This window comes from Protopterus annectens, chromosome 8.part0 (assembly GCF_019279795.1).
Source record: "Protopterus annectens isolate FY-2018-M chromosome 8.part0, PAN1.0, whole genome shotgun sequence".
In the NCBI taxonomy this organism is placed as follows: Eukaryota; Metazoa; Chordata; order Ceratodontiformes; family Protopteridae; genus Protopterus; species Protopterus annectens.
The window spans coordinates 367,586,104-367,603,629 of NC_056741.1; the positions used below are offsets into that span (position 1 = coordinate 367,586,104).

The 17,526-nt window shown below is 37.6% G+C and overlaps 1 long non-coding RNA gene across 1 annotated transcript in view; it reads right to left on the reverse strand.

Moving 5' to 3' along the window:
- Window positions 1-1,322: 1,322 nt before the first annotated feature.
- The window catches only part of LOC122808024, a 39,189-nt gene continuing 22,985 nt past the window's right edge, over window positions 1,323-17,526 (reverse strand). Inside the window, exons 2-3 of the long non-coding RNA XR_006365762.1 lie at window positions 10,214-10,248; window positions 1,323-1,548 (exon numbers count right to left, since the gene is read on the reverse strand). This is a non-coding gene — a long non-coding RNA (uncharacterized LOC122808024). The remainder of the gene's footprint in view (window positions 1,549-10,213; window positions 10,249-17,526) is intronic.

A 17,526-nucleotide genomic window follows, 5' to 3' on the forward strand; every position in this document is an offset into this window, starting at 1 on the left:
CATTGTCTAATTGACTAATTAAGCAGTTGCATTCATTACTTTTAACAGCAGATTTATTGGGGTCTATATCATATGAGTGAATCGCACAAATTGCGAACGCTCATAATATCAAATGTACCGGACCTCTAACTTCCTATTGTGGGGGGTTGTGCCCCCACACCCCCCGCTTAATATATATTCCAACTCTGAGATCGCACTACAGTGAGGAAAGGGCAAATATTCCATTATTCACTGTACTGCAATTTCAGAAAAAGCACTTTGTGGTCCAGTACGTTTGATATTATGAGTGTTCGCAATTTGTGCGATTTGCTCATATGATATAGGTCTAATTTAGTGAGACTTTTGTATGAATCCATTTGGTGAAGACAGTTTATAGATTCTTTTGATTATTTTAGACATTGTCTAGGATTCCAGAAAATCTTCACCACTCCTGTGACACTTGGCCAAGCAAGTTAAACAAATAATATCTGGCCGTCAGTAACCAAATCAATACACACATTTTATATCATATTAATCTTTCACTTTAAGACTGTCACCCATCTATGGCAACATGCTTGGCATTATATAGTCACTATTTTAATCTTTTCATATCTCATACTATTTTACCAACTTCACCCTTAAGAAAATTTAATTTAAACTACAGGCTTCATAACCCATTGAAGGTGGACCTCAATCACAATATACATAAATAATGCATCTTTACTGCAACTTCCCCAGCTGGTAACTCAACTTACCTAAATTTTTAATCTAATTAAACAAACAAAAAAAATCTAGCCCAGTCAAGGTTACCTATATAATATGTATATGTATATATATGTTTATATATATTATATATATTTCTATATATATATGTTTGACATTAATCTTATTCATTCTACACTGGGGTAGATAACAGTGTGCTAGACGCAAGAAGAAGGAACAGTTGAGATAAACTATGCTGGAAGCTTGAAATCAGAGCCTCAGATGCCTGAGACACTAACTGAACTCAGGGTGCCTCATTGGAAGTCAGGAATCCCTCTATGCCACCTGTGCAGAAAAATATACTCTTTGTCATTGTCTTTTGTTATACACAGACCTATTACTTTTTTTTTACTATATATAAGAAGCATAATGTTTTAGTATCATAAAACTATATTTGTTTCATCTGCACTTCTATTGTCAGTGGTATAAAAATGTTGTAGTGGAGGATGGTCCCCTGTAATGCTTTTTACCTACAAAAACAAATAAAATAATAAATAATTAGTTTCTTTGATTTTATTTATTTATTGAAATTTTAATGATATTAAGCATATTAACATTATTAATGAATTTTTGTATACATAAAAAGACAACTTGCTTGTCAATAAACATTCTGTTTTTATACTAAATATGATCAGGTTAGTTTGACAGCATTCTCCAGAAGAACAGTACGGTTATTTTTGCTGTAACTGTAACATGCCGGTTCAGAAGGTAAGTATCACTTCTGTGCAGCTCCTTTCAATTTCTATTTTCATTACTGTTATCGACTTCATTGCTGTTCAATCTAGTTGGGCGACTCATTGGTTTTTCCTATAAATGAGATAAAAAATTAAATATTACTAAGACATTTGAACCTGAAACTGTTTCCTGGTCAACAAAGTTGCATATTTAGTATTCTAATGTTATATTATGGGTTTGCATGTGTTTATTCACTCAGTATATTTTTTAATAATCACATTCTTACCCATATTATGGGTGTGCATATGTACATTAATTCACGATGAGAGCATAATGAAACAATTAATAACTGATTAGCTTTTCTTACTAATACTACACCTATTGGATAATATAGCCATGGGACAAAAAGGTTATATAGGTTCATAGGTTCCTAAGATCATAGGCTGGTACTAGGCTATCGGCCGTAGGGCCTATACAAGCCTAGCCATAACAATTCCCTGGCTATTTCTTATAGCTATACTTAAAATGTCTCACCAGGGATACTAGCCTAGTAGTATACAATGGACCAATATATATATTTGGTTTATCTCCAAAATGTGAAGGTGCACTTGTTCGACACTCATATGAGTGAAAGTATGTTAAAGAATGTTTTCAAACATTCGCATTAGTGAACAGAAAAATGCCAAACCCATAACAATGAGTGTGCATTCGCTGTTGTGAATTTCGCTTTTTCAGTGGAGATCGCACTACAGTGGGGATCGGGATATGTACCCTTTCCCCTCACTGTAGAGCAATTTCGGAGATAGTATATATAATTAGCAGGGGGTGTGGGGGGGTGCAGAGGGGCTTGCCCCCCCTGCTTAGCAGTTGTTGCAGAGATCTGGAAGTGACGGGTGTTTCACACAAGGTCAACATTGCTTTGTCAACTTTTTTTTGAGCAGCAAGTTCACTCTTCTGAGAATTTGGCTTTACAGTTTCTGACATTTCAAGTTGAGTTAGTGAAGAGTTGTACAAGTGTGTTGCGACATTTTGGAGGTAAACCATATATATATATATATATATATATATATATATATATATATATATATATATATATATATATTATATGCATGTATGTGTTTGTGTGTGTGTGTGTGTGTGTGTGTGTGTGTGTGTGTGTGTGTGTGTGTGTGTGTGAGCTATAATTAACTGCCTAGAAATGAAAGAATGTTCAAATGTTTACTGTTTTATCATCTGCTAACAGGTGCATATTATATTTCTACTGTTGATTTAATGGAATGATGTAAGAAATTAACATTTGCAAAAAGGGACATTAAAATCTGATAGTCTACATACCTTAATGAAAATACTAACCTAGAAATCCTAAGTTCAAACTTCATTTCGAGGAAGGCTTGATGTTCTTCACTTAGAAGAACAAAACAATACCGAAAAAACATATTACCTGGAATTTTATTCAAACCTTATTTATCCTTAATCATAGCCATGATGACTGTCTGGGGCAAAGCAGTGGGGCAGTTTATAGTATTGCTGCCTCCCAGCTTCAGTGTCTTTAGTTTAGTCTTGACCTCTGGTTAGTGATGTCAGAGTGTTGCCCCTTTGTGTTTATGGATTTCCTTGCATACTCAGTTATTCACTTACCTCTGAAGGACATGCTGATTAGTTCAACTGGCTACTCAAAATTATGAATTCATATACCTCCCGACTTTATCTTACTTCTCATTTCTTGGCTAAAATTATTTTCAAAGATTCGCCTACTTCCTTGTTTTAAAAATGAAAAAAATAAGTGTGCAATAAGTAGTGTGTGTGTGTGTGTGTGTGTGTGTGTGTGTGTGTGTGTGTGTGTGTGTGTGTGTGTGTGTGTGTGTGTGTGTGTGTGTGAGAGTGCGTGCGTCTGTATGTATGTATATACATGTTTTTGTGCATTTGTCTGTATGTGCATGTGTCTATGAGTGTCTATGTGTATTGTGTAGGTATTATGGCATGCCCAGTGGTGTTGTAAGGCACAAGGATATCATTTTCTTCCAAAGATCATATACTCTCTGCTCAGTGCGAACATCGATATGTGTAATGCCTGGCACTGATGCAAGACTTTTAGTGTGAGCATTGATCACAGTTTGAACTATTTTGATGTCATACATCACATTTTCAGGCACAGTTCAATGTAAACCACAGTGGTGTTATTTTCTTTAGAACTGTTACTACAGCGAACACTTGTTAAACAGCCTCTTTACCAAACTTACAACATGTTTATGGAATCTATTCAGATGCACTCATGATCATTGATGATAACCATCTCAGGTAGAACTAAAGTGTTTTTTTTTTTTTTAATTCATAAGGCAATATCAACTTAGACCAATTTAGCTGAGATCTTGAGATGTTTTGTGATAGGCCAATAATTCTATATTCCATGTATTAATAAAACAAACAGAAACATATATAATTAATGTCAGGCTTGATTGTTATTGTGCAATTTATTATTATCTGACAACAGCAGTTGATCACTCATCAACACATGTTTTATGCTCATGATCAAATTATTCCAGGCAGGAGAAAATGTGACCATAATTTACCCCTGCCATTGATTATTTCTTAAATATGTCACAGCTTCATTATGTAAAGTGACCATTCCCAGTTAGTAACCTCTCCAGAGCTGCACTCATCTTCTCCATCTGCCTGCTCACATTAGGTTGCTACCATGTTCCACCAATTAATTCCACTTCAACATATCAGACATATATTTCGGTAATAGCTGCCACTACAGTAATTACAGAGCTTGTAAATGCATCCCAACATTATGGTCAGTCAGAAGCAGAAATGTAAATAAGGAATGCACACAGAAGGTAGAAATGACAGTGTGACAAAAGCATGTTTTATCCAGTCATAGGTTTGTTTGGACCAGCATGTACACTTAAAAAAAAAAATCGTAGTCATACAGGGTTGCTAAGTGTTAGTTGCAACCATTACCAGTTCAACCTTTTCAAATTCTCCATTTTAGAGGTTGTTTACATTGCTTGCTTCCAAATCATTTTTATTAGTCATAAACAAGAATTTGTATTAGTCATAAACAAGAATGTTGCTTGAATTGATATTTCTGCATTATGTGATTAATAAATACCAGTTTGATTTTCTAATTTATACAAGAATAGCTATTCCATCCATCCATCCATCCATCCATCCGTCCATCCGTCCATCCGTCCATCCATCCATCCACAACTCCTTTTTCTATTTTGCACATGGAGCTGGGAGCTGATGTTCATACAACTGAGTAGCTAGCCCTGCATGGCAGCATATTAACTGTATTAAAAATAAAGTTATTAGATAATCCAAGCCCACATGGTTATATTCTGTTGTTGCATCAACCTGGTCTCATTCAGAGTTCAGGCACTGCTCCTGTCCTCAGACTTACTTCTAAAAGGTAGTTGACCTTAGATATAAGAGTTTCTTGATCTGGGTGACATAATTAAGGAGTTATTTGTTAAGACCACTAATTGATTTGTTGATGTTGCATTCATTATAATAATTAAAATAATAGTGGTTTGCAGTGTTCTAGTTCACACAGAGAGTTTAAGACTGAAACACTCCTAGTACAATCTTTAGCTCTTCTTTGATAACAGCAGTACAACAGGGTTTTACAGTTAAGCTACCTACTGGCATTGCTCCCAGCCACAGATAATGGCCATAATCTCAATGTCATTTCCGATATGCTTGCAAGCTATCTTAGAAAGGGTAAGTTCTGAATGTGCTTTCCTAGAATATAGTTAAATAGGATAATAAAACATAACAGAATTTGCAGAATGAAAGCACTGTTTTTCATTTGTCTTGAGCAGAAATTCATTTGCTTATTTTTTGAATGCTTTAGCCACTTATTTTATCTTCAATCATGTCCAAATCAAAAGACTTCCTTCTGGAGACAAAAGAAACAAGACAAGTATATGTACAAGTTTATTATTTCTTTTTTCACAGTTTTCAGATAAGTCAATTAAATAGGTGCACTGGTAAAAGTAGGTTGGGGAGCTCTTATTAGATCCTTTCAGCCATGAAACTGAGCATGCTTTTTGTTGCAAGCAAAGCTTTATACAGGGTCAACATCCTTTCCAGTAGGGATGTTACATGCCTTGTATTCAGAGTGGCTGTCGAAGGACAGGTCAAATGGTATGTGGATTCACTGACAGTCCTTGGACTTTGAGCTTCATGTGCCCATCCACTGCCTTCTAGTATGCAGAAGATATTGTGGCATTTTAATGCATATCTATGAATGTGTTCACAGTATAGGAGAAAAATGAGATTCTCCCTCCTCCAGTGGAAGAAACATAATCTCCATCCATTCACAACCCCTGAATTTGAGAGTAAGCTAATATGCTAAAGAATCATGAGCAGAAAAGCTAGCTTTGCACACTGGGTAATTACACTCTGCTACATATGAGGTTACAGAGGACAATATGACAGACTGTTGTAAGTACTAGCTCGAAAAAATATGACATTATCAAAAGGCAGTCATTTACATCCACATGGTCATGATGGGTATGACCATAAGGATGTCATAAAATTTGGAATTCTGACCACCACTGACTTACGGGTTGGTAGAATTTGCATGTGTGAGCATAAGTGAATGAAATTTATTTTATTTTTATTTTACATTTGTTGACCAGGCTAGTCCAACTGGATACATGTCCATTTTCAGTGGAGGCCCAGGGAGAAAAGCTCCACAACACACAGTAATATTTACAGTAAATGACATTTTACAAATACAGGTACAAAACAGATTTTTGCCATTCCTTGTGATTCTGCTTACAGAATCGTAGTACTTGTCAGCTATGGTTAGACATACAAAGAAATCTCTAATAACACTTTAAACAGTTAATTCACACTCTCTTTATTGTTCATAGAAAAGTAACTAGCTTATACAGGTATGGAGATTAATGTCCAGAGATAAGTGAGGTAGTTAGTCAGGGTTAGCACAGGGGCATAACCACTGTGATTTGAAATATGGCTTCAGTTTGCTTTTAAATAGGCTTTTAGTGGAAAGGGAGGTTTGGTCACTGGGGAGGGAGTTCCAGGTTTTACCAACAGTGTTAGAGAATAGAGAATCACCAGCTATATTGTTAGTTTTACTTATTTGTACAAGTAGTTTATTTGATGAGCATAGGGTCTTTAGGTTATTATAGAGGGTGCTAAGTTTTGTAAGCATAGGTGTGTTAGTAGGTTGATATAGGATTTTATGGGCAACTGTTAGTTGGTTGAATAGTAGTAGATTTGGCAACTCTAGCCATCCTAGTTTTTGAAGATTGTTACAATGATTGGTTCTGTAGGGAGACCCAGTAGCAAATCTGGCGATATTGTTGTAAGAGATAGCCAGCTTGTTCAAGTTGCTTTTACATAGTTTAGTATATATAGCGGAGGCATAAAGAAGGGTAGAGATTAAGTGGGTATGGGCAATAGTGGTCCTGGCTAGTGGGATCAGAAAGGGTTTGATCCTGTAGAGGGAACCCAATTTTTTGTTGACTGTTTTTATAGTAGTGCTAATATGGGAATCATTTCTATTAATCAGGATAGATATGGGGTAAGTTATGGCTTTTGCAGCTTTTTGCAGGTATTCTGCAGGGAGTAGGTCTGCAGAGAGGGTGGTAGGTTTAAGTTTTTGGATAAGTGTACAGACAAGGGATGTAGGAGCAGGTTGAAAGTGAAATGATGGGGATTGGTTAGAGATGGAGGTGGATGAAGATGATGTGTCAGAGGATAGCTGATTGGCTAAAGATTGAATGGTCTCTGTGAATAATGTGTTAAAGGTTTTGGCTCTTTGCTTGGGACTATTGTGGTCAGATCCTAAAGGGGTGGGCGTGACTGAAAGGCCTGGGTGTAGGGGTTTATTGATGCCTGACCAGAATTTTTGTGGTTTGATTTGGTGGGTTTGTTGGAGCTGAAGGTAAAAGTTTTGTTTGTCTAACAATATGGCTTTTTTGTTTCATTTTTAGCTGTCTAAACTTTAATTGATCAGCAGGGCTTTTAGCAGTATGCCAGTTGGCCCAGAGTTTATTTCTAAGGAGGATTTTTTGTTTGGTGGCTTTAGTGAGCCAAGGGGCTGGTTTTGTCCTAGTTCTAGTTGTGCGTGTTGGTGCATGGTAACCTAGAATAGCTAAAAATTTAGAATTAAAGTATTTCACTGCTTCTTCTAATGGTGGGTATTTCAAGGGTGACTAGTCACATGCCTTAAGTTCTTTTAGAAAGCTGTCAGGGTTAAAATCTTTGTTGGTTCTTATTGTCCTGTGGGTGGTTGGGTTTTGAATGTCACTTTTATATCTTATTAAGAAGGTGAGTGAGTTATCACTCATATCTTCAGTGAGGGTTCCTACTTTGTAATTTTGGTGATAACTATTTATGAGAATCCAATCCAAAGTGCTTTCTTTGTTATTAAGTTTCTTGGTCCTTGTGGGGGATGTAATGGCTTGAGTGAAAGTGTGTTGGTTAATGCGAGTAGAAGGCTGTTCACAGGTACAGCTCTTCCAGTTTATATTAAAGTCACCAAGTACTATGATTTCTTGTGGGTAAGTAGTGGAAAGCCAACTAAGAATAACCTCTAGGGTGTTAGTGTTATTACCTGGGGGAAGACAAATGCAGATGATAAAGATAGATTTACATTTGTTAAGTTGAATCTTGTATATGAGCATTTCTGCATTACTAGTTAATGGTGGTTTAGCATCTATAGAGGTCACTTTTAATTCAGATTTATATAGGATAGCTACTCCCCCACCCTTCTTAGCTTTGCGGTCTAGTCTCAAGATACTGTATCCTGGTGGAATAACCTCATTGTCTTTTGTTGATGCCTTGAGCCATGTTTCAGTGCTTTGCTAACTGCAGTAGTGATTGGCTGATATATTTGGCAGCATGCACTTGTGGCTCTTTTTATGTGGGACAAACTTCCCGCCCATTAAGATTATGTATATCTGAACATATTAGTAATATTAAGAACAAAAGAGCTCAAAATGCATTATACAAACATCATATGCTACACTCTACTGCCAAATTTTCTTTTATAGTTATTGACATTATACAAGGGAATCGTTCGAATAAATCAGGTTGACATTCTATGTTAAACGCCAAAGAAAAGAAATGGATCATCAGACTAGGTGGATTGTTTCCACCAGGGCTTAATGAACAATTTTAGTTATCCACCTATGAGCTTTGAGAAGCACTTATTTAAACAGCATTGTGTTTTTTTGTTGCTTTACACTGAAGAAGGCTGTGATATTGTCCGGCCGAAACCGGTCTGTTTTGCTGTTATATATTCTTAATAAATCTTTTTTCAGGTCACTGTATGCTGGCTCTATTCCTTTTTTTGATTTCATACATTGCCTTTTGAGCCGTGCATTTGCCGTCGTGCAGGGGGTCTTTTTTGCGTGTTACACCCATGTTTCAGTGAGACATAGGATGCCAAATGAATGTACATGAATGAGGGCATGTAAGTAGGCAACTTTATCATTTATGCTCCGAATATTAAGATGGGCTATTAGGAGTGAGTTAGAGGGTCTGGTGAGCAATTGGGTGTTGGTAGAAGTTGGAGTGTTTGGCTCTGTAGCTGTGGTAGAGTATGGGCCAGGATTTGGGTGGATATCACCATCTATTAAGGAGTGAACCTGAATTCTCAGTGTAAGTTTTAGTAGTTTATATATTATGGTCTGGAATTTTCTAGCTTTTGAACTATAGTATTTAATGTGAGTCAGTCTATGATATTTAGCCGGTAAGTAGTTAGGTGAGTTCAGTATGTTTGTTTGGCTATTTGTGTCTATAAGGGTTGGAGTAGAGGTTTGCCTCATGGGACAATGGAATCTTAGGCTGTTAAAATGCTCATAGAATGTAAGTAGGTAAGGAATGGATAGAAACGACATAAGCAAGAGTAAGAGTAGGGACTTAAGCTGTGGTGGGTTGGATGTAAGTGACATAATGGGAGTGTAATATATAGGATAATGTATAGTGCTAGGCATTGTTTGAGTTATATGTTAATGACTATTGGGATGTAGGATATATCACTTTAATGACATAGAGCATGTGATTGCTGGTGTGGCTGGGGGTGTGGCTAGGGTGTTTAAATATGGATGCACTGGGGGTGGGTGGAAGTTGGGGGCAGGGAAGAGGAGCAGAGTGAGTCCATAGGGCAAATAGATCAGGTAGAGCCAGTGAAGGACTGAGGTCTGGGAAAACAATCAGTGGAGCTCTGACTGCTAAGGTAAGTTTTAAGGGGAGATAATGGGCAGGGCACTTGAGAAATATACAGTAAATAATAGTAGGGTAGAGTGTAACCAGAAGATAGATAAGTATACTAAAACTGGGTGCCTGAAAGTTATAAATTAAGTTAGTAAGATAGTTATACAAGGAGATTAGACCTGGGAAAAGGGTACCACCTAGTGGGCAAATGATATATTACAACCATGGCTACACACAGGGCTAGCAGGTTTAGAGGTAAAAGGAGGGAAAAAGCAGGAGGAATATGCAGAGGCTGTAAGAGGGGACATGTATGGAAATGATGTTTTATATGATTTATTATTGTCATTAAAAGTGCAGGTGTTTTCATATGGTTATGAAGTTTGTTTTTAAATATCAATAAATCATGGGAAAAATGCCTTCTGTCAGTATTTACCTGAAGATGTTTTTAGCTAAAGGTCACTGATAAGTGTGGGATTCTCCTTCCATTTCAGACAGAATATTCAGTTGCAGGCACTACCATTGCCTATATCAGCACAACTTCTCCAGTTCATGGTAATGCGGTTGGGAGAGATTATTTTACAAAAAAGGTAATACTTACTGTGTATGGAGGTTGGGATGATGGAACACTGGATTCTGTAATAGAAAATCAAACAGTGAGGACCTGTTAAATTATTAGAAGAAACACAGAGATAGGAGGAAAACTTTCTATTATGAAATTAGAATAGGAATTGTGCTCTTCTGGTTTAAATTATAGACATATTCCTCTACTACAACAAGTTAGAAGCATGCAGAATGAAGACAGACTCAAGTTAGTTCCTAAAAATCAAACCAGATTCTATTAATTTGTTAAATGGTTTCTTCTACTTTCACAACATAAAGCAGATGTTGACTTATTGTCCTCTACTACATTTTGTATGTTTTGGTATTGAAGTTCATGTTGTTTCAGCTTATGATTATTTTCACTGCACCTGAGAATAAGGCTTTTAGAAACATGAGTTGTGCAAGATGCATTCCATCAGGAGTTTAGCAGGAAATATACATTTCATGGTCACAAGCAGAATGTAAATCTCCAGCAACTCATTACAGCCCCAAACCAAACACTACCCGAACAGCCTGCTCTAGCTTTATATTTAGCAATAGTACTAAATACCAAACACTACCCAAACAGCCTGCTCTAGCTTTATATTTAGCAGTAGTACTAAATACCAAACACTACCCAAACAGCCTGCTCTAGCTTTATATTTAGCAGTAGTACTAAATACCAAACACTACCCGGACAGCCTGCTCTAGCTTTATATTTAGCAGTAGTACTAAATACCAAACACTACCCGGACAGCCTGCTCTAGCTTTATATTTAGCAGTAGTACTAAATACCAAACACTACCCGAACAGTCTGCTCTAGCTTTATATTTAGCAGTAGTACTAAATACCAAACACTACCTGAACAGCCTGCTCTAGCTTTATATTTAGCAGTAGTACTAAATACCAAACACTACCCAAACAGCCTGCTCTAGCTTTATATTTAGCAGTAGTACTAAATACCAAACACTACCCAAACAGCCTGCTCTAGCTTTATATTTAGCAGTAGTACTAAATACCAAACACTACCCGAACAGCCTGCTCTAGCTTTATATTTAGCAGTAGTACTAAATACCAAACACTACCCGAACAGCCTGCTCTAGCTTTATATTTAGCAGTAGTACTAAATACCAAACACTACCTGAACAGCCTGCTCTAGCTTTATATTTAGCAGTAGTACTAAATACCAAACACTACCCGAACAGCCTGCTCTAGCTTTATATTTAGCAGTAGTACTAAATACCAAACACTACCCGAACAGCCTGCTCTAGCTTTATATTTAGCAGTAGTACTAAATACCAAACACTACCCAAACAGCCTGCTCTAGCTTTATATTTAGCAGTAGTACTAAATACCAAACACTACCCGAACAGCCTGCTCTAGCTTTATATTTAGCAGTAGTACTAAATACCAAACACTACCCGGACAGCCTGCTCTAGCTTTATATTTAGCAGTAGTACTAAATACCAAACACTACCCGAACAGTCTGCTCTAGCTTTATATTTAGCAGTAGTACTAAATACCAGACACTACCTGAACAGCCTGCTCTTGCTTTATATTTAGCAGTAGTACTAAATACCAAACACTACCCAAACAGCCTGCTCTAGCTTTATATTTAGCAGTAGTACTAAATACCAAACACTACCCAAACAGCCTGCTCTAGCTTTATATTTAGCAGTAGTACTAAATACCAAACACTACCCGAACAGCCTGCTCTAGCTTTATATTTAGCAGTAGTACTAAATACCAAACACTACCCGAACAGCCTGCTCTAGCTTTATATTTAGCAGTAGTACTAAATACCAGACACTACTCGAACAGCCTGCTCTAGCTTTATATTTAGCAGTAGTACTAAATACCAAACACTACCCGAACAGCCTGCTCTAGCTTTATATTTAGCAGTAGTACTAAATACCAAACACTACCTGAACAGCCTGCTCTAGCTTTACATTTAGCAGTAGTACTAAATACCAAACACTACCTGAATAGCCTGCTCTAGCTTTATATTTAGCAGTAGTACTAAATACCAAACACTACCTGAATAGCCTGCTCTAGCTTTATATTTAGCAGTAGTACTAAATACCAAACAATACTCAAACAGCCTGCTCTGGCTTTATATTTAAGAGTAGTACTAAATACCAAACGCTACCTGAACAGCCTGCTCTAGCTTTATATTTAGCAGTAGTACTAAATACCAAACACTACCTGAACAGCCTGCTCTAGCTTTATATTTAGCAGTAGTACTAAATACCAAACACTACCCAAACAGCATGCTCTAGCTTTATATTTAGCAGTAGTACTAAATACCAAACACTACCTGAACAGCCTGCTCTAGCTTTATATTTAGCAGTAGTACTAAGTACCAAACACTACCCGAACAGCCTGCTTTAGCTTTATATTTAGCAGTAGTACTAAATACCAAACACTACCCAAACAGCCTGCTCTAGCTTTATATTTAGCAGTAGTACTAAATACCAAACAATTCTCTAACAGCTTGCTCTAGCTTTATATTTAGCAGTAGTACTAAATGAGTTTAAGTCAACAAGCATCTTCTGTATCACCATACAATTCTTATTTACTTACACTAACATGTTACATGGCATTTTTTCCATGAAATATTTAATTGTTTATGAATGATTAAATGGGTAATCCTCAGTGACTTGGGGAAAGGAACATATCTGACCGGCATATGGATCATATCATTTTATATTGCATTATATATTGCATTTTGAAGCAAGAATTCCAGGATACCAACAGCAAAATAACAAAATATACATATATACATATATATATATATATATATATATATATATATATATATATATATATATATATATATATATATATATATATATATATATAGATATATATATATATATATATATATATACATATATATATAAAAAAGTCTTTCGGCTTTTCCCAGTTAGGGGGTCACCACAGCAGATCACCGGTCCGCTATTGGATTGGCAGTGGATTTTTACAGTGTCAAGTTGTCAGCCTGGCACCCAACTTTCACAGAAGGCACGCACACACTTACACCTACCTGCATGTCTTTAAAGTTCAGTTGACCGCAGGGAGGGCATGCTTCAGCTGAGAATTGAACCACAGAACCTGTTGCTGGGAGTCACCAATGCTAACCCCTGCACCATCAGAGCCAATAAATACATATATACATATATATATATATATATATATATATATATATATATATATATATATATATACACACACATATATATATAGATATAGATATAGATTAGATATAGCTATACACACACACACACACACACACAGATATATATATATATATATGTATATATATATATATATATATATATATATATATATATATATATGTCTTAGGATCATACGAGGTTACTTGTCTATTGGCCATGATGTCCTTGTAAGCCTAGCCAAGTGTTTAGACCATGTTTAGACAAGTCAGCACCCAAAGCCTCTGCCCAGCAGGGACACAGATGGAATCCCAGGGGTGTATTTTCTTTTTCCCATTCAGTTATCCAGGCTGCACTTAAAAAGGGATAATGAGGTAGTCTGCTTGACTTGGAGATGGAGTATATTCCACAGATGGGGGAATCTCTTGGACAGAAATCTGTCCTGTCAACAAGTCCTATTGATATCACAGACCAGGTTGAGGTTGTGTGTAGGGTTTCCTCGAGTGGAGCTTGACTTGCAGATATGCAGCAGTCATATCAAGGCAGGGTCTGAGATTGCTTTGCATGCCAGACAGAGGTAATCTCTGAGGAATCTGCATGAAACTGAGTAGAGGGACAGGGCTTTTAGCCTATCTGTGTAGGGTAGATGTTTGAGGCCCTAAATTCACCTGGTGTGGAACCTCTGTGTTCTCTCCAGCTGCTGCATGTGCGTTGTGAGGCGCATGTCAAAGGGGGCATTGTACTCAATAACTGGCCTTATAAGGGAAGAATACAGGGAAGTTATGAACTCCCTGGATGAGATACCCTCACTTATGGTGTGGGCCATGTAGAAAGCTTTCCATACAATGGAAGCAAAATGGTGGTCAAAAGTCAGGTTGCTATCAACCTGAGTGCCCAAATCCATCACTACTGATTGTGTACTTAGGACATTGTTATTAATGTAATAATATGTGGGGATGTCACTCTACCCAAAGGGGATGATGATGCATTTTTTGGCATTCAGCTTGAGGCCATGTTTCTGACACCAGTCATTTGTTTGGGTGAGACCCTCTTGGAGAACGTCCACATCACTTGGGGAATTGATGACTGCACTCAGCTTGCAGTCATCTGCAAACTTGTTCAGCCATAGCCCACTGGTTTTGGACTGCACCTCAGAGAAGTATATCCCAAATAACAGAGACCCTAAGACTGATACCTGGGGTATGCCACTCATTATGGGTCTACTGCTTGAGATGCCTTCCCCTATTTCGATTAGGTGGGTTCTATCAGTGAGCCAGTTTGCTACCCAGCTGGTAACATATGGATTGATACCTAGTTGAGAGAGTTTATCTATTATGTCCTAGTGTCAAAGGCTTTGGCCAGGTCAAGGTAGTCAGTGTGCACCATCTTCTTCTTGTCCATGGTTTTGGTGACTGTCTCAAAGAAGTTAACAGACATGACCTACCCTTGACAAAAAGTCAAACTGTTTGGGGTCGAATGTCTGTAGGTTGCCAATGTCCCTTTTAATGAGGTCCATGACAATCCATTCCATGGCCTTGCAGATCATGCTAGTTCAGCTGATGGGTCTATAATTTTCCAGATCGGTGGATACTCCACCTTTGTGTAAAGGGATGACAGTGGCTGTCCTCCACACAGCTGGGGCTAAGCAGGTACTCAGGCTTTGGTTGAATAGGGAGCGTAATGGTGCTGCAAGTTCATGACTGAGTTCATGTAGGATGCAGCCTGGGATGTTATCAGGTCCCATGGAGGCTGTATTTTTTGCCTTTGAGTGGGCAGTGATGACCTGTTCCCTAGAGATAAGGGGTGGGAGGCAGGTACATGGGGATGTCCTGATTTACTGATGGGGGTGACAGAGGTGAGAAGTTTTGACTCTGCCAGCCATTAGATTGGCTATATCTATAGCATTTGTATATGCGGTATCCTTGACCACCAGTCCTGAACAGATTTGGGTTCTTCCTTTGAGATTCTGGACATATGTGATGAAAGCCTTATGTGGCCAATTTGGACTTGAAGTTGGCTTTAGAGGATTTCACTAGTGCTCTTATTTGCTTGTTTAGGCTAAGGAGAGATTGCTTCCAATTGGGCACCTGCTCCTTATTGGTCCTGGACAGCAATTTTTTCATTTTGTTATATAGTTTATTTATTGCAGATGTCCACCAGACAGGTTTATGGTTCCTTGCAGAGGATGATTTTGTCCTGTCAGGTATTCCTGATTTCAAGCATCTATATAAATGCTCATATACTACTTTGGTGTAGATGTGGACATTGGTGCCAGTTCCTACAGAGGGGGAGGGGGCTGTAAAGCTGTTTATGCCATCCCTTAGGAGGTTGTAATCAGCTTTGGAGAAATTTTTTTGTATGACTCTAGCTAGAGAGAAGGTCAGGTGAGAGGTGACTTTAAAAGTGACTGCCTTATGGTTGGATCTTACTCGGGAGGATGATACCATATAGGTGCTGCAGTGGTTACTCATGCTGGTTAATATCAAATCCAAGATAATACCACCTCTTGTGTGGGTATCAACTAGCTGTTGCAAGGCATTTGCATTGACAAAATCCTGGAATTTCTGGGCATCTGTGTTCTGGCATGAGTAGTTTTTACAATCTATGGTTGGGTAATTAAATTTACACAGGATCAGAGTAAAGGATAGATATGAAGAGGTTTAGATAGGTGGAGTGGGCATCTTAAGTCAAATTTGGGGGCCTGTAGCTAGCTATAATTTGAATAGGGGTCTTGTCAATGGTTAACTGCACTTGTGTCATACTGTTTGACCAGCATGGAGGTGTGCGTGTCTTTAATATATATTGAAACTCCACCTCCTTTGCCTTTGCTGCCCAAAATTTGGAGTCTGAATGTATAATAGGGTGAGTAACAAGGTAAGGCTGGGGTGCTCTCCACAGCTTTGAACCAGGTTTCTCTGACTGCTCAAATGTCAGCATCTTCCAGGGTTAAGAATGCTTGCAATGAGTGCAGTTTCATGTTTAGACACCTAGCGTTTAGCAGCATGACCTTTAATTTGCTTATATATATATATACATATATATATATATATATATATATATATATATATATATATATATATATATATATATATATGTGTGTGTGTGTGTGTGTGTGTGTGTGTATGGAATCACTAGACAATCTCAATGTACTGAAATGTCAAATTTCAGTACGTCAAGACTGAATAGTGGAAAGTGCAGTTACGCAAAACTGCACTATGCCGAATGCGGAAGTGTTGAATCCGCAAATGTCGAATCCGCTATCATGATGTCGCGTGCATGACATGTGGTGCGGTTTGTGGATTTATCTGGGGTTTCAGGTAAGTGGTGTGTGTAAGGGTATTAGTTTGGGATTTTAGTGTGTGCGAGTGTGTGGTGGTGTGTTTTGTGTGTTTGTGTGTGACCTCGGAGTAAGACTATATAAATAGGGGGGTGCGAGGGGCTTGCCCCCCTGCTTATAAATTGGTTAATTTTGTTTGTGTGTTATGTGTTTAGTGTAGTTAGGCAGGTGTATGTGTGTGTGCTTATGTGCTGGTTTGTGTGTGTGTGTGTGTGTGTGTGTGTGTGAATGGTCGCGATTGTGCTATTCACGGTTTTGGGTTTTCGGGTATGTGGGTTTTCCACTATTCAGTCTCAAAATACTGAAATTCGACATTTCAGTATTTCGAGATTGTATAAATTTATATATATATATATATATATATATATATATATATATATATATATATATACATATATATATATGGGAACCTATAAGTTCCATGAAAAATCACTTACCTGAAGACGAGTTCACCGAGACCACATTGCCGAGACAACACATCACCGACAATGGTAAGTTGTGCGGAATGGGATGTATTCCTGTTTCTGCAATGTGGTGCGATCTCAGAGTTGCATTTGGAGCCACCCATAATGTTAGTCAAACATAAGATATTTCTTCAATAGCTAATCAAAACAGTATGTTATTTATTTTTATTTTTATTTATCTGTCATTTATTTACCAGGAAAGTCCAACTGGGCATGAATCCCATTTCCAGTGGAGGCCTGGGGTGAAAAACTCCAACATACATAGTTCAAATAATAAACTACATAATATTATGACATGAAGTGCAATAGTGATTGTTAGAATCGGCACACAGGATAAATAAAGTCAGATCAGAAA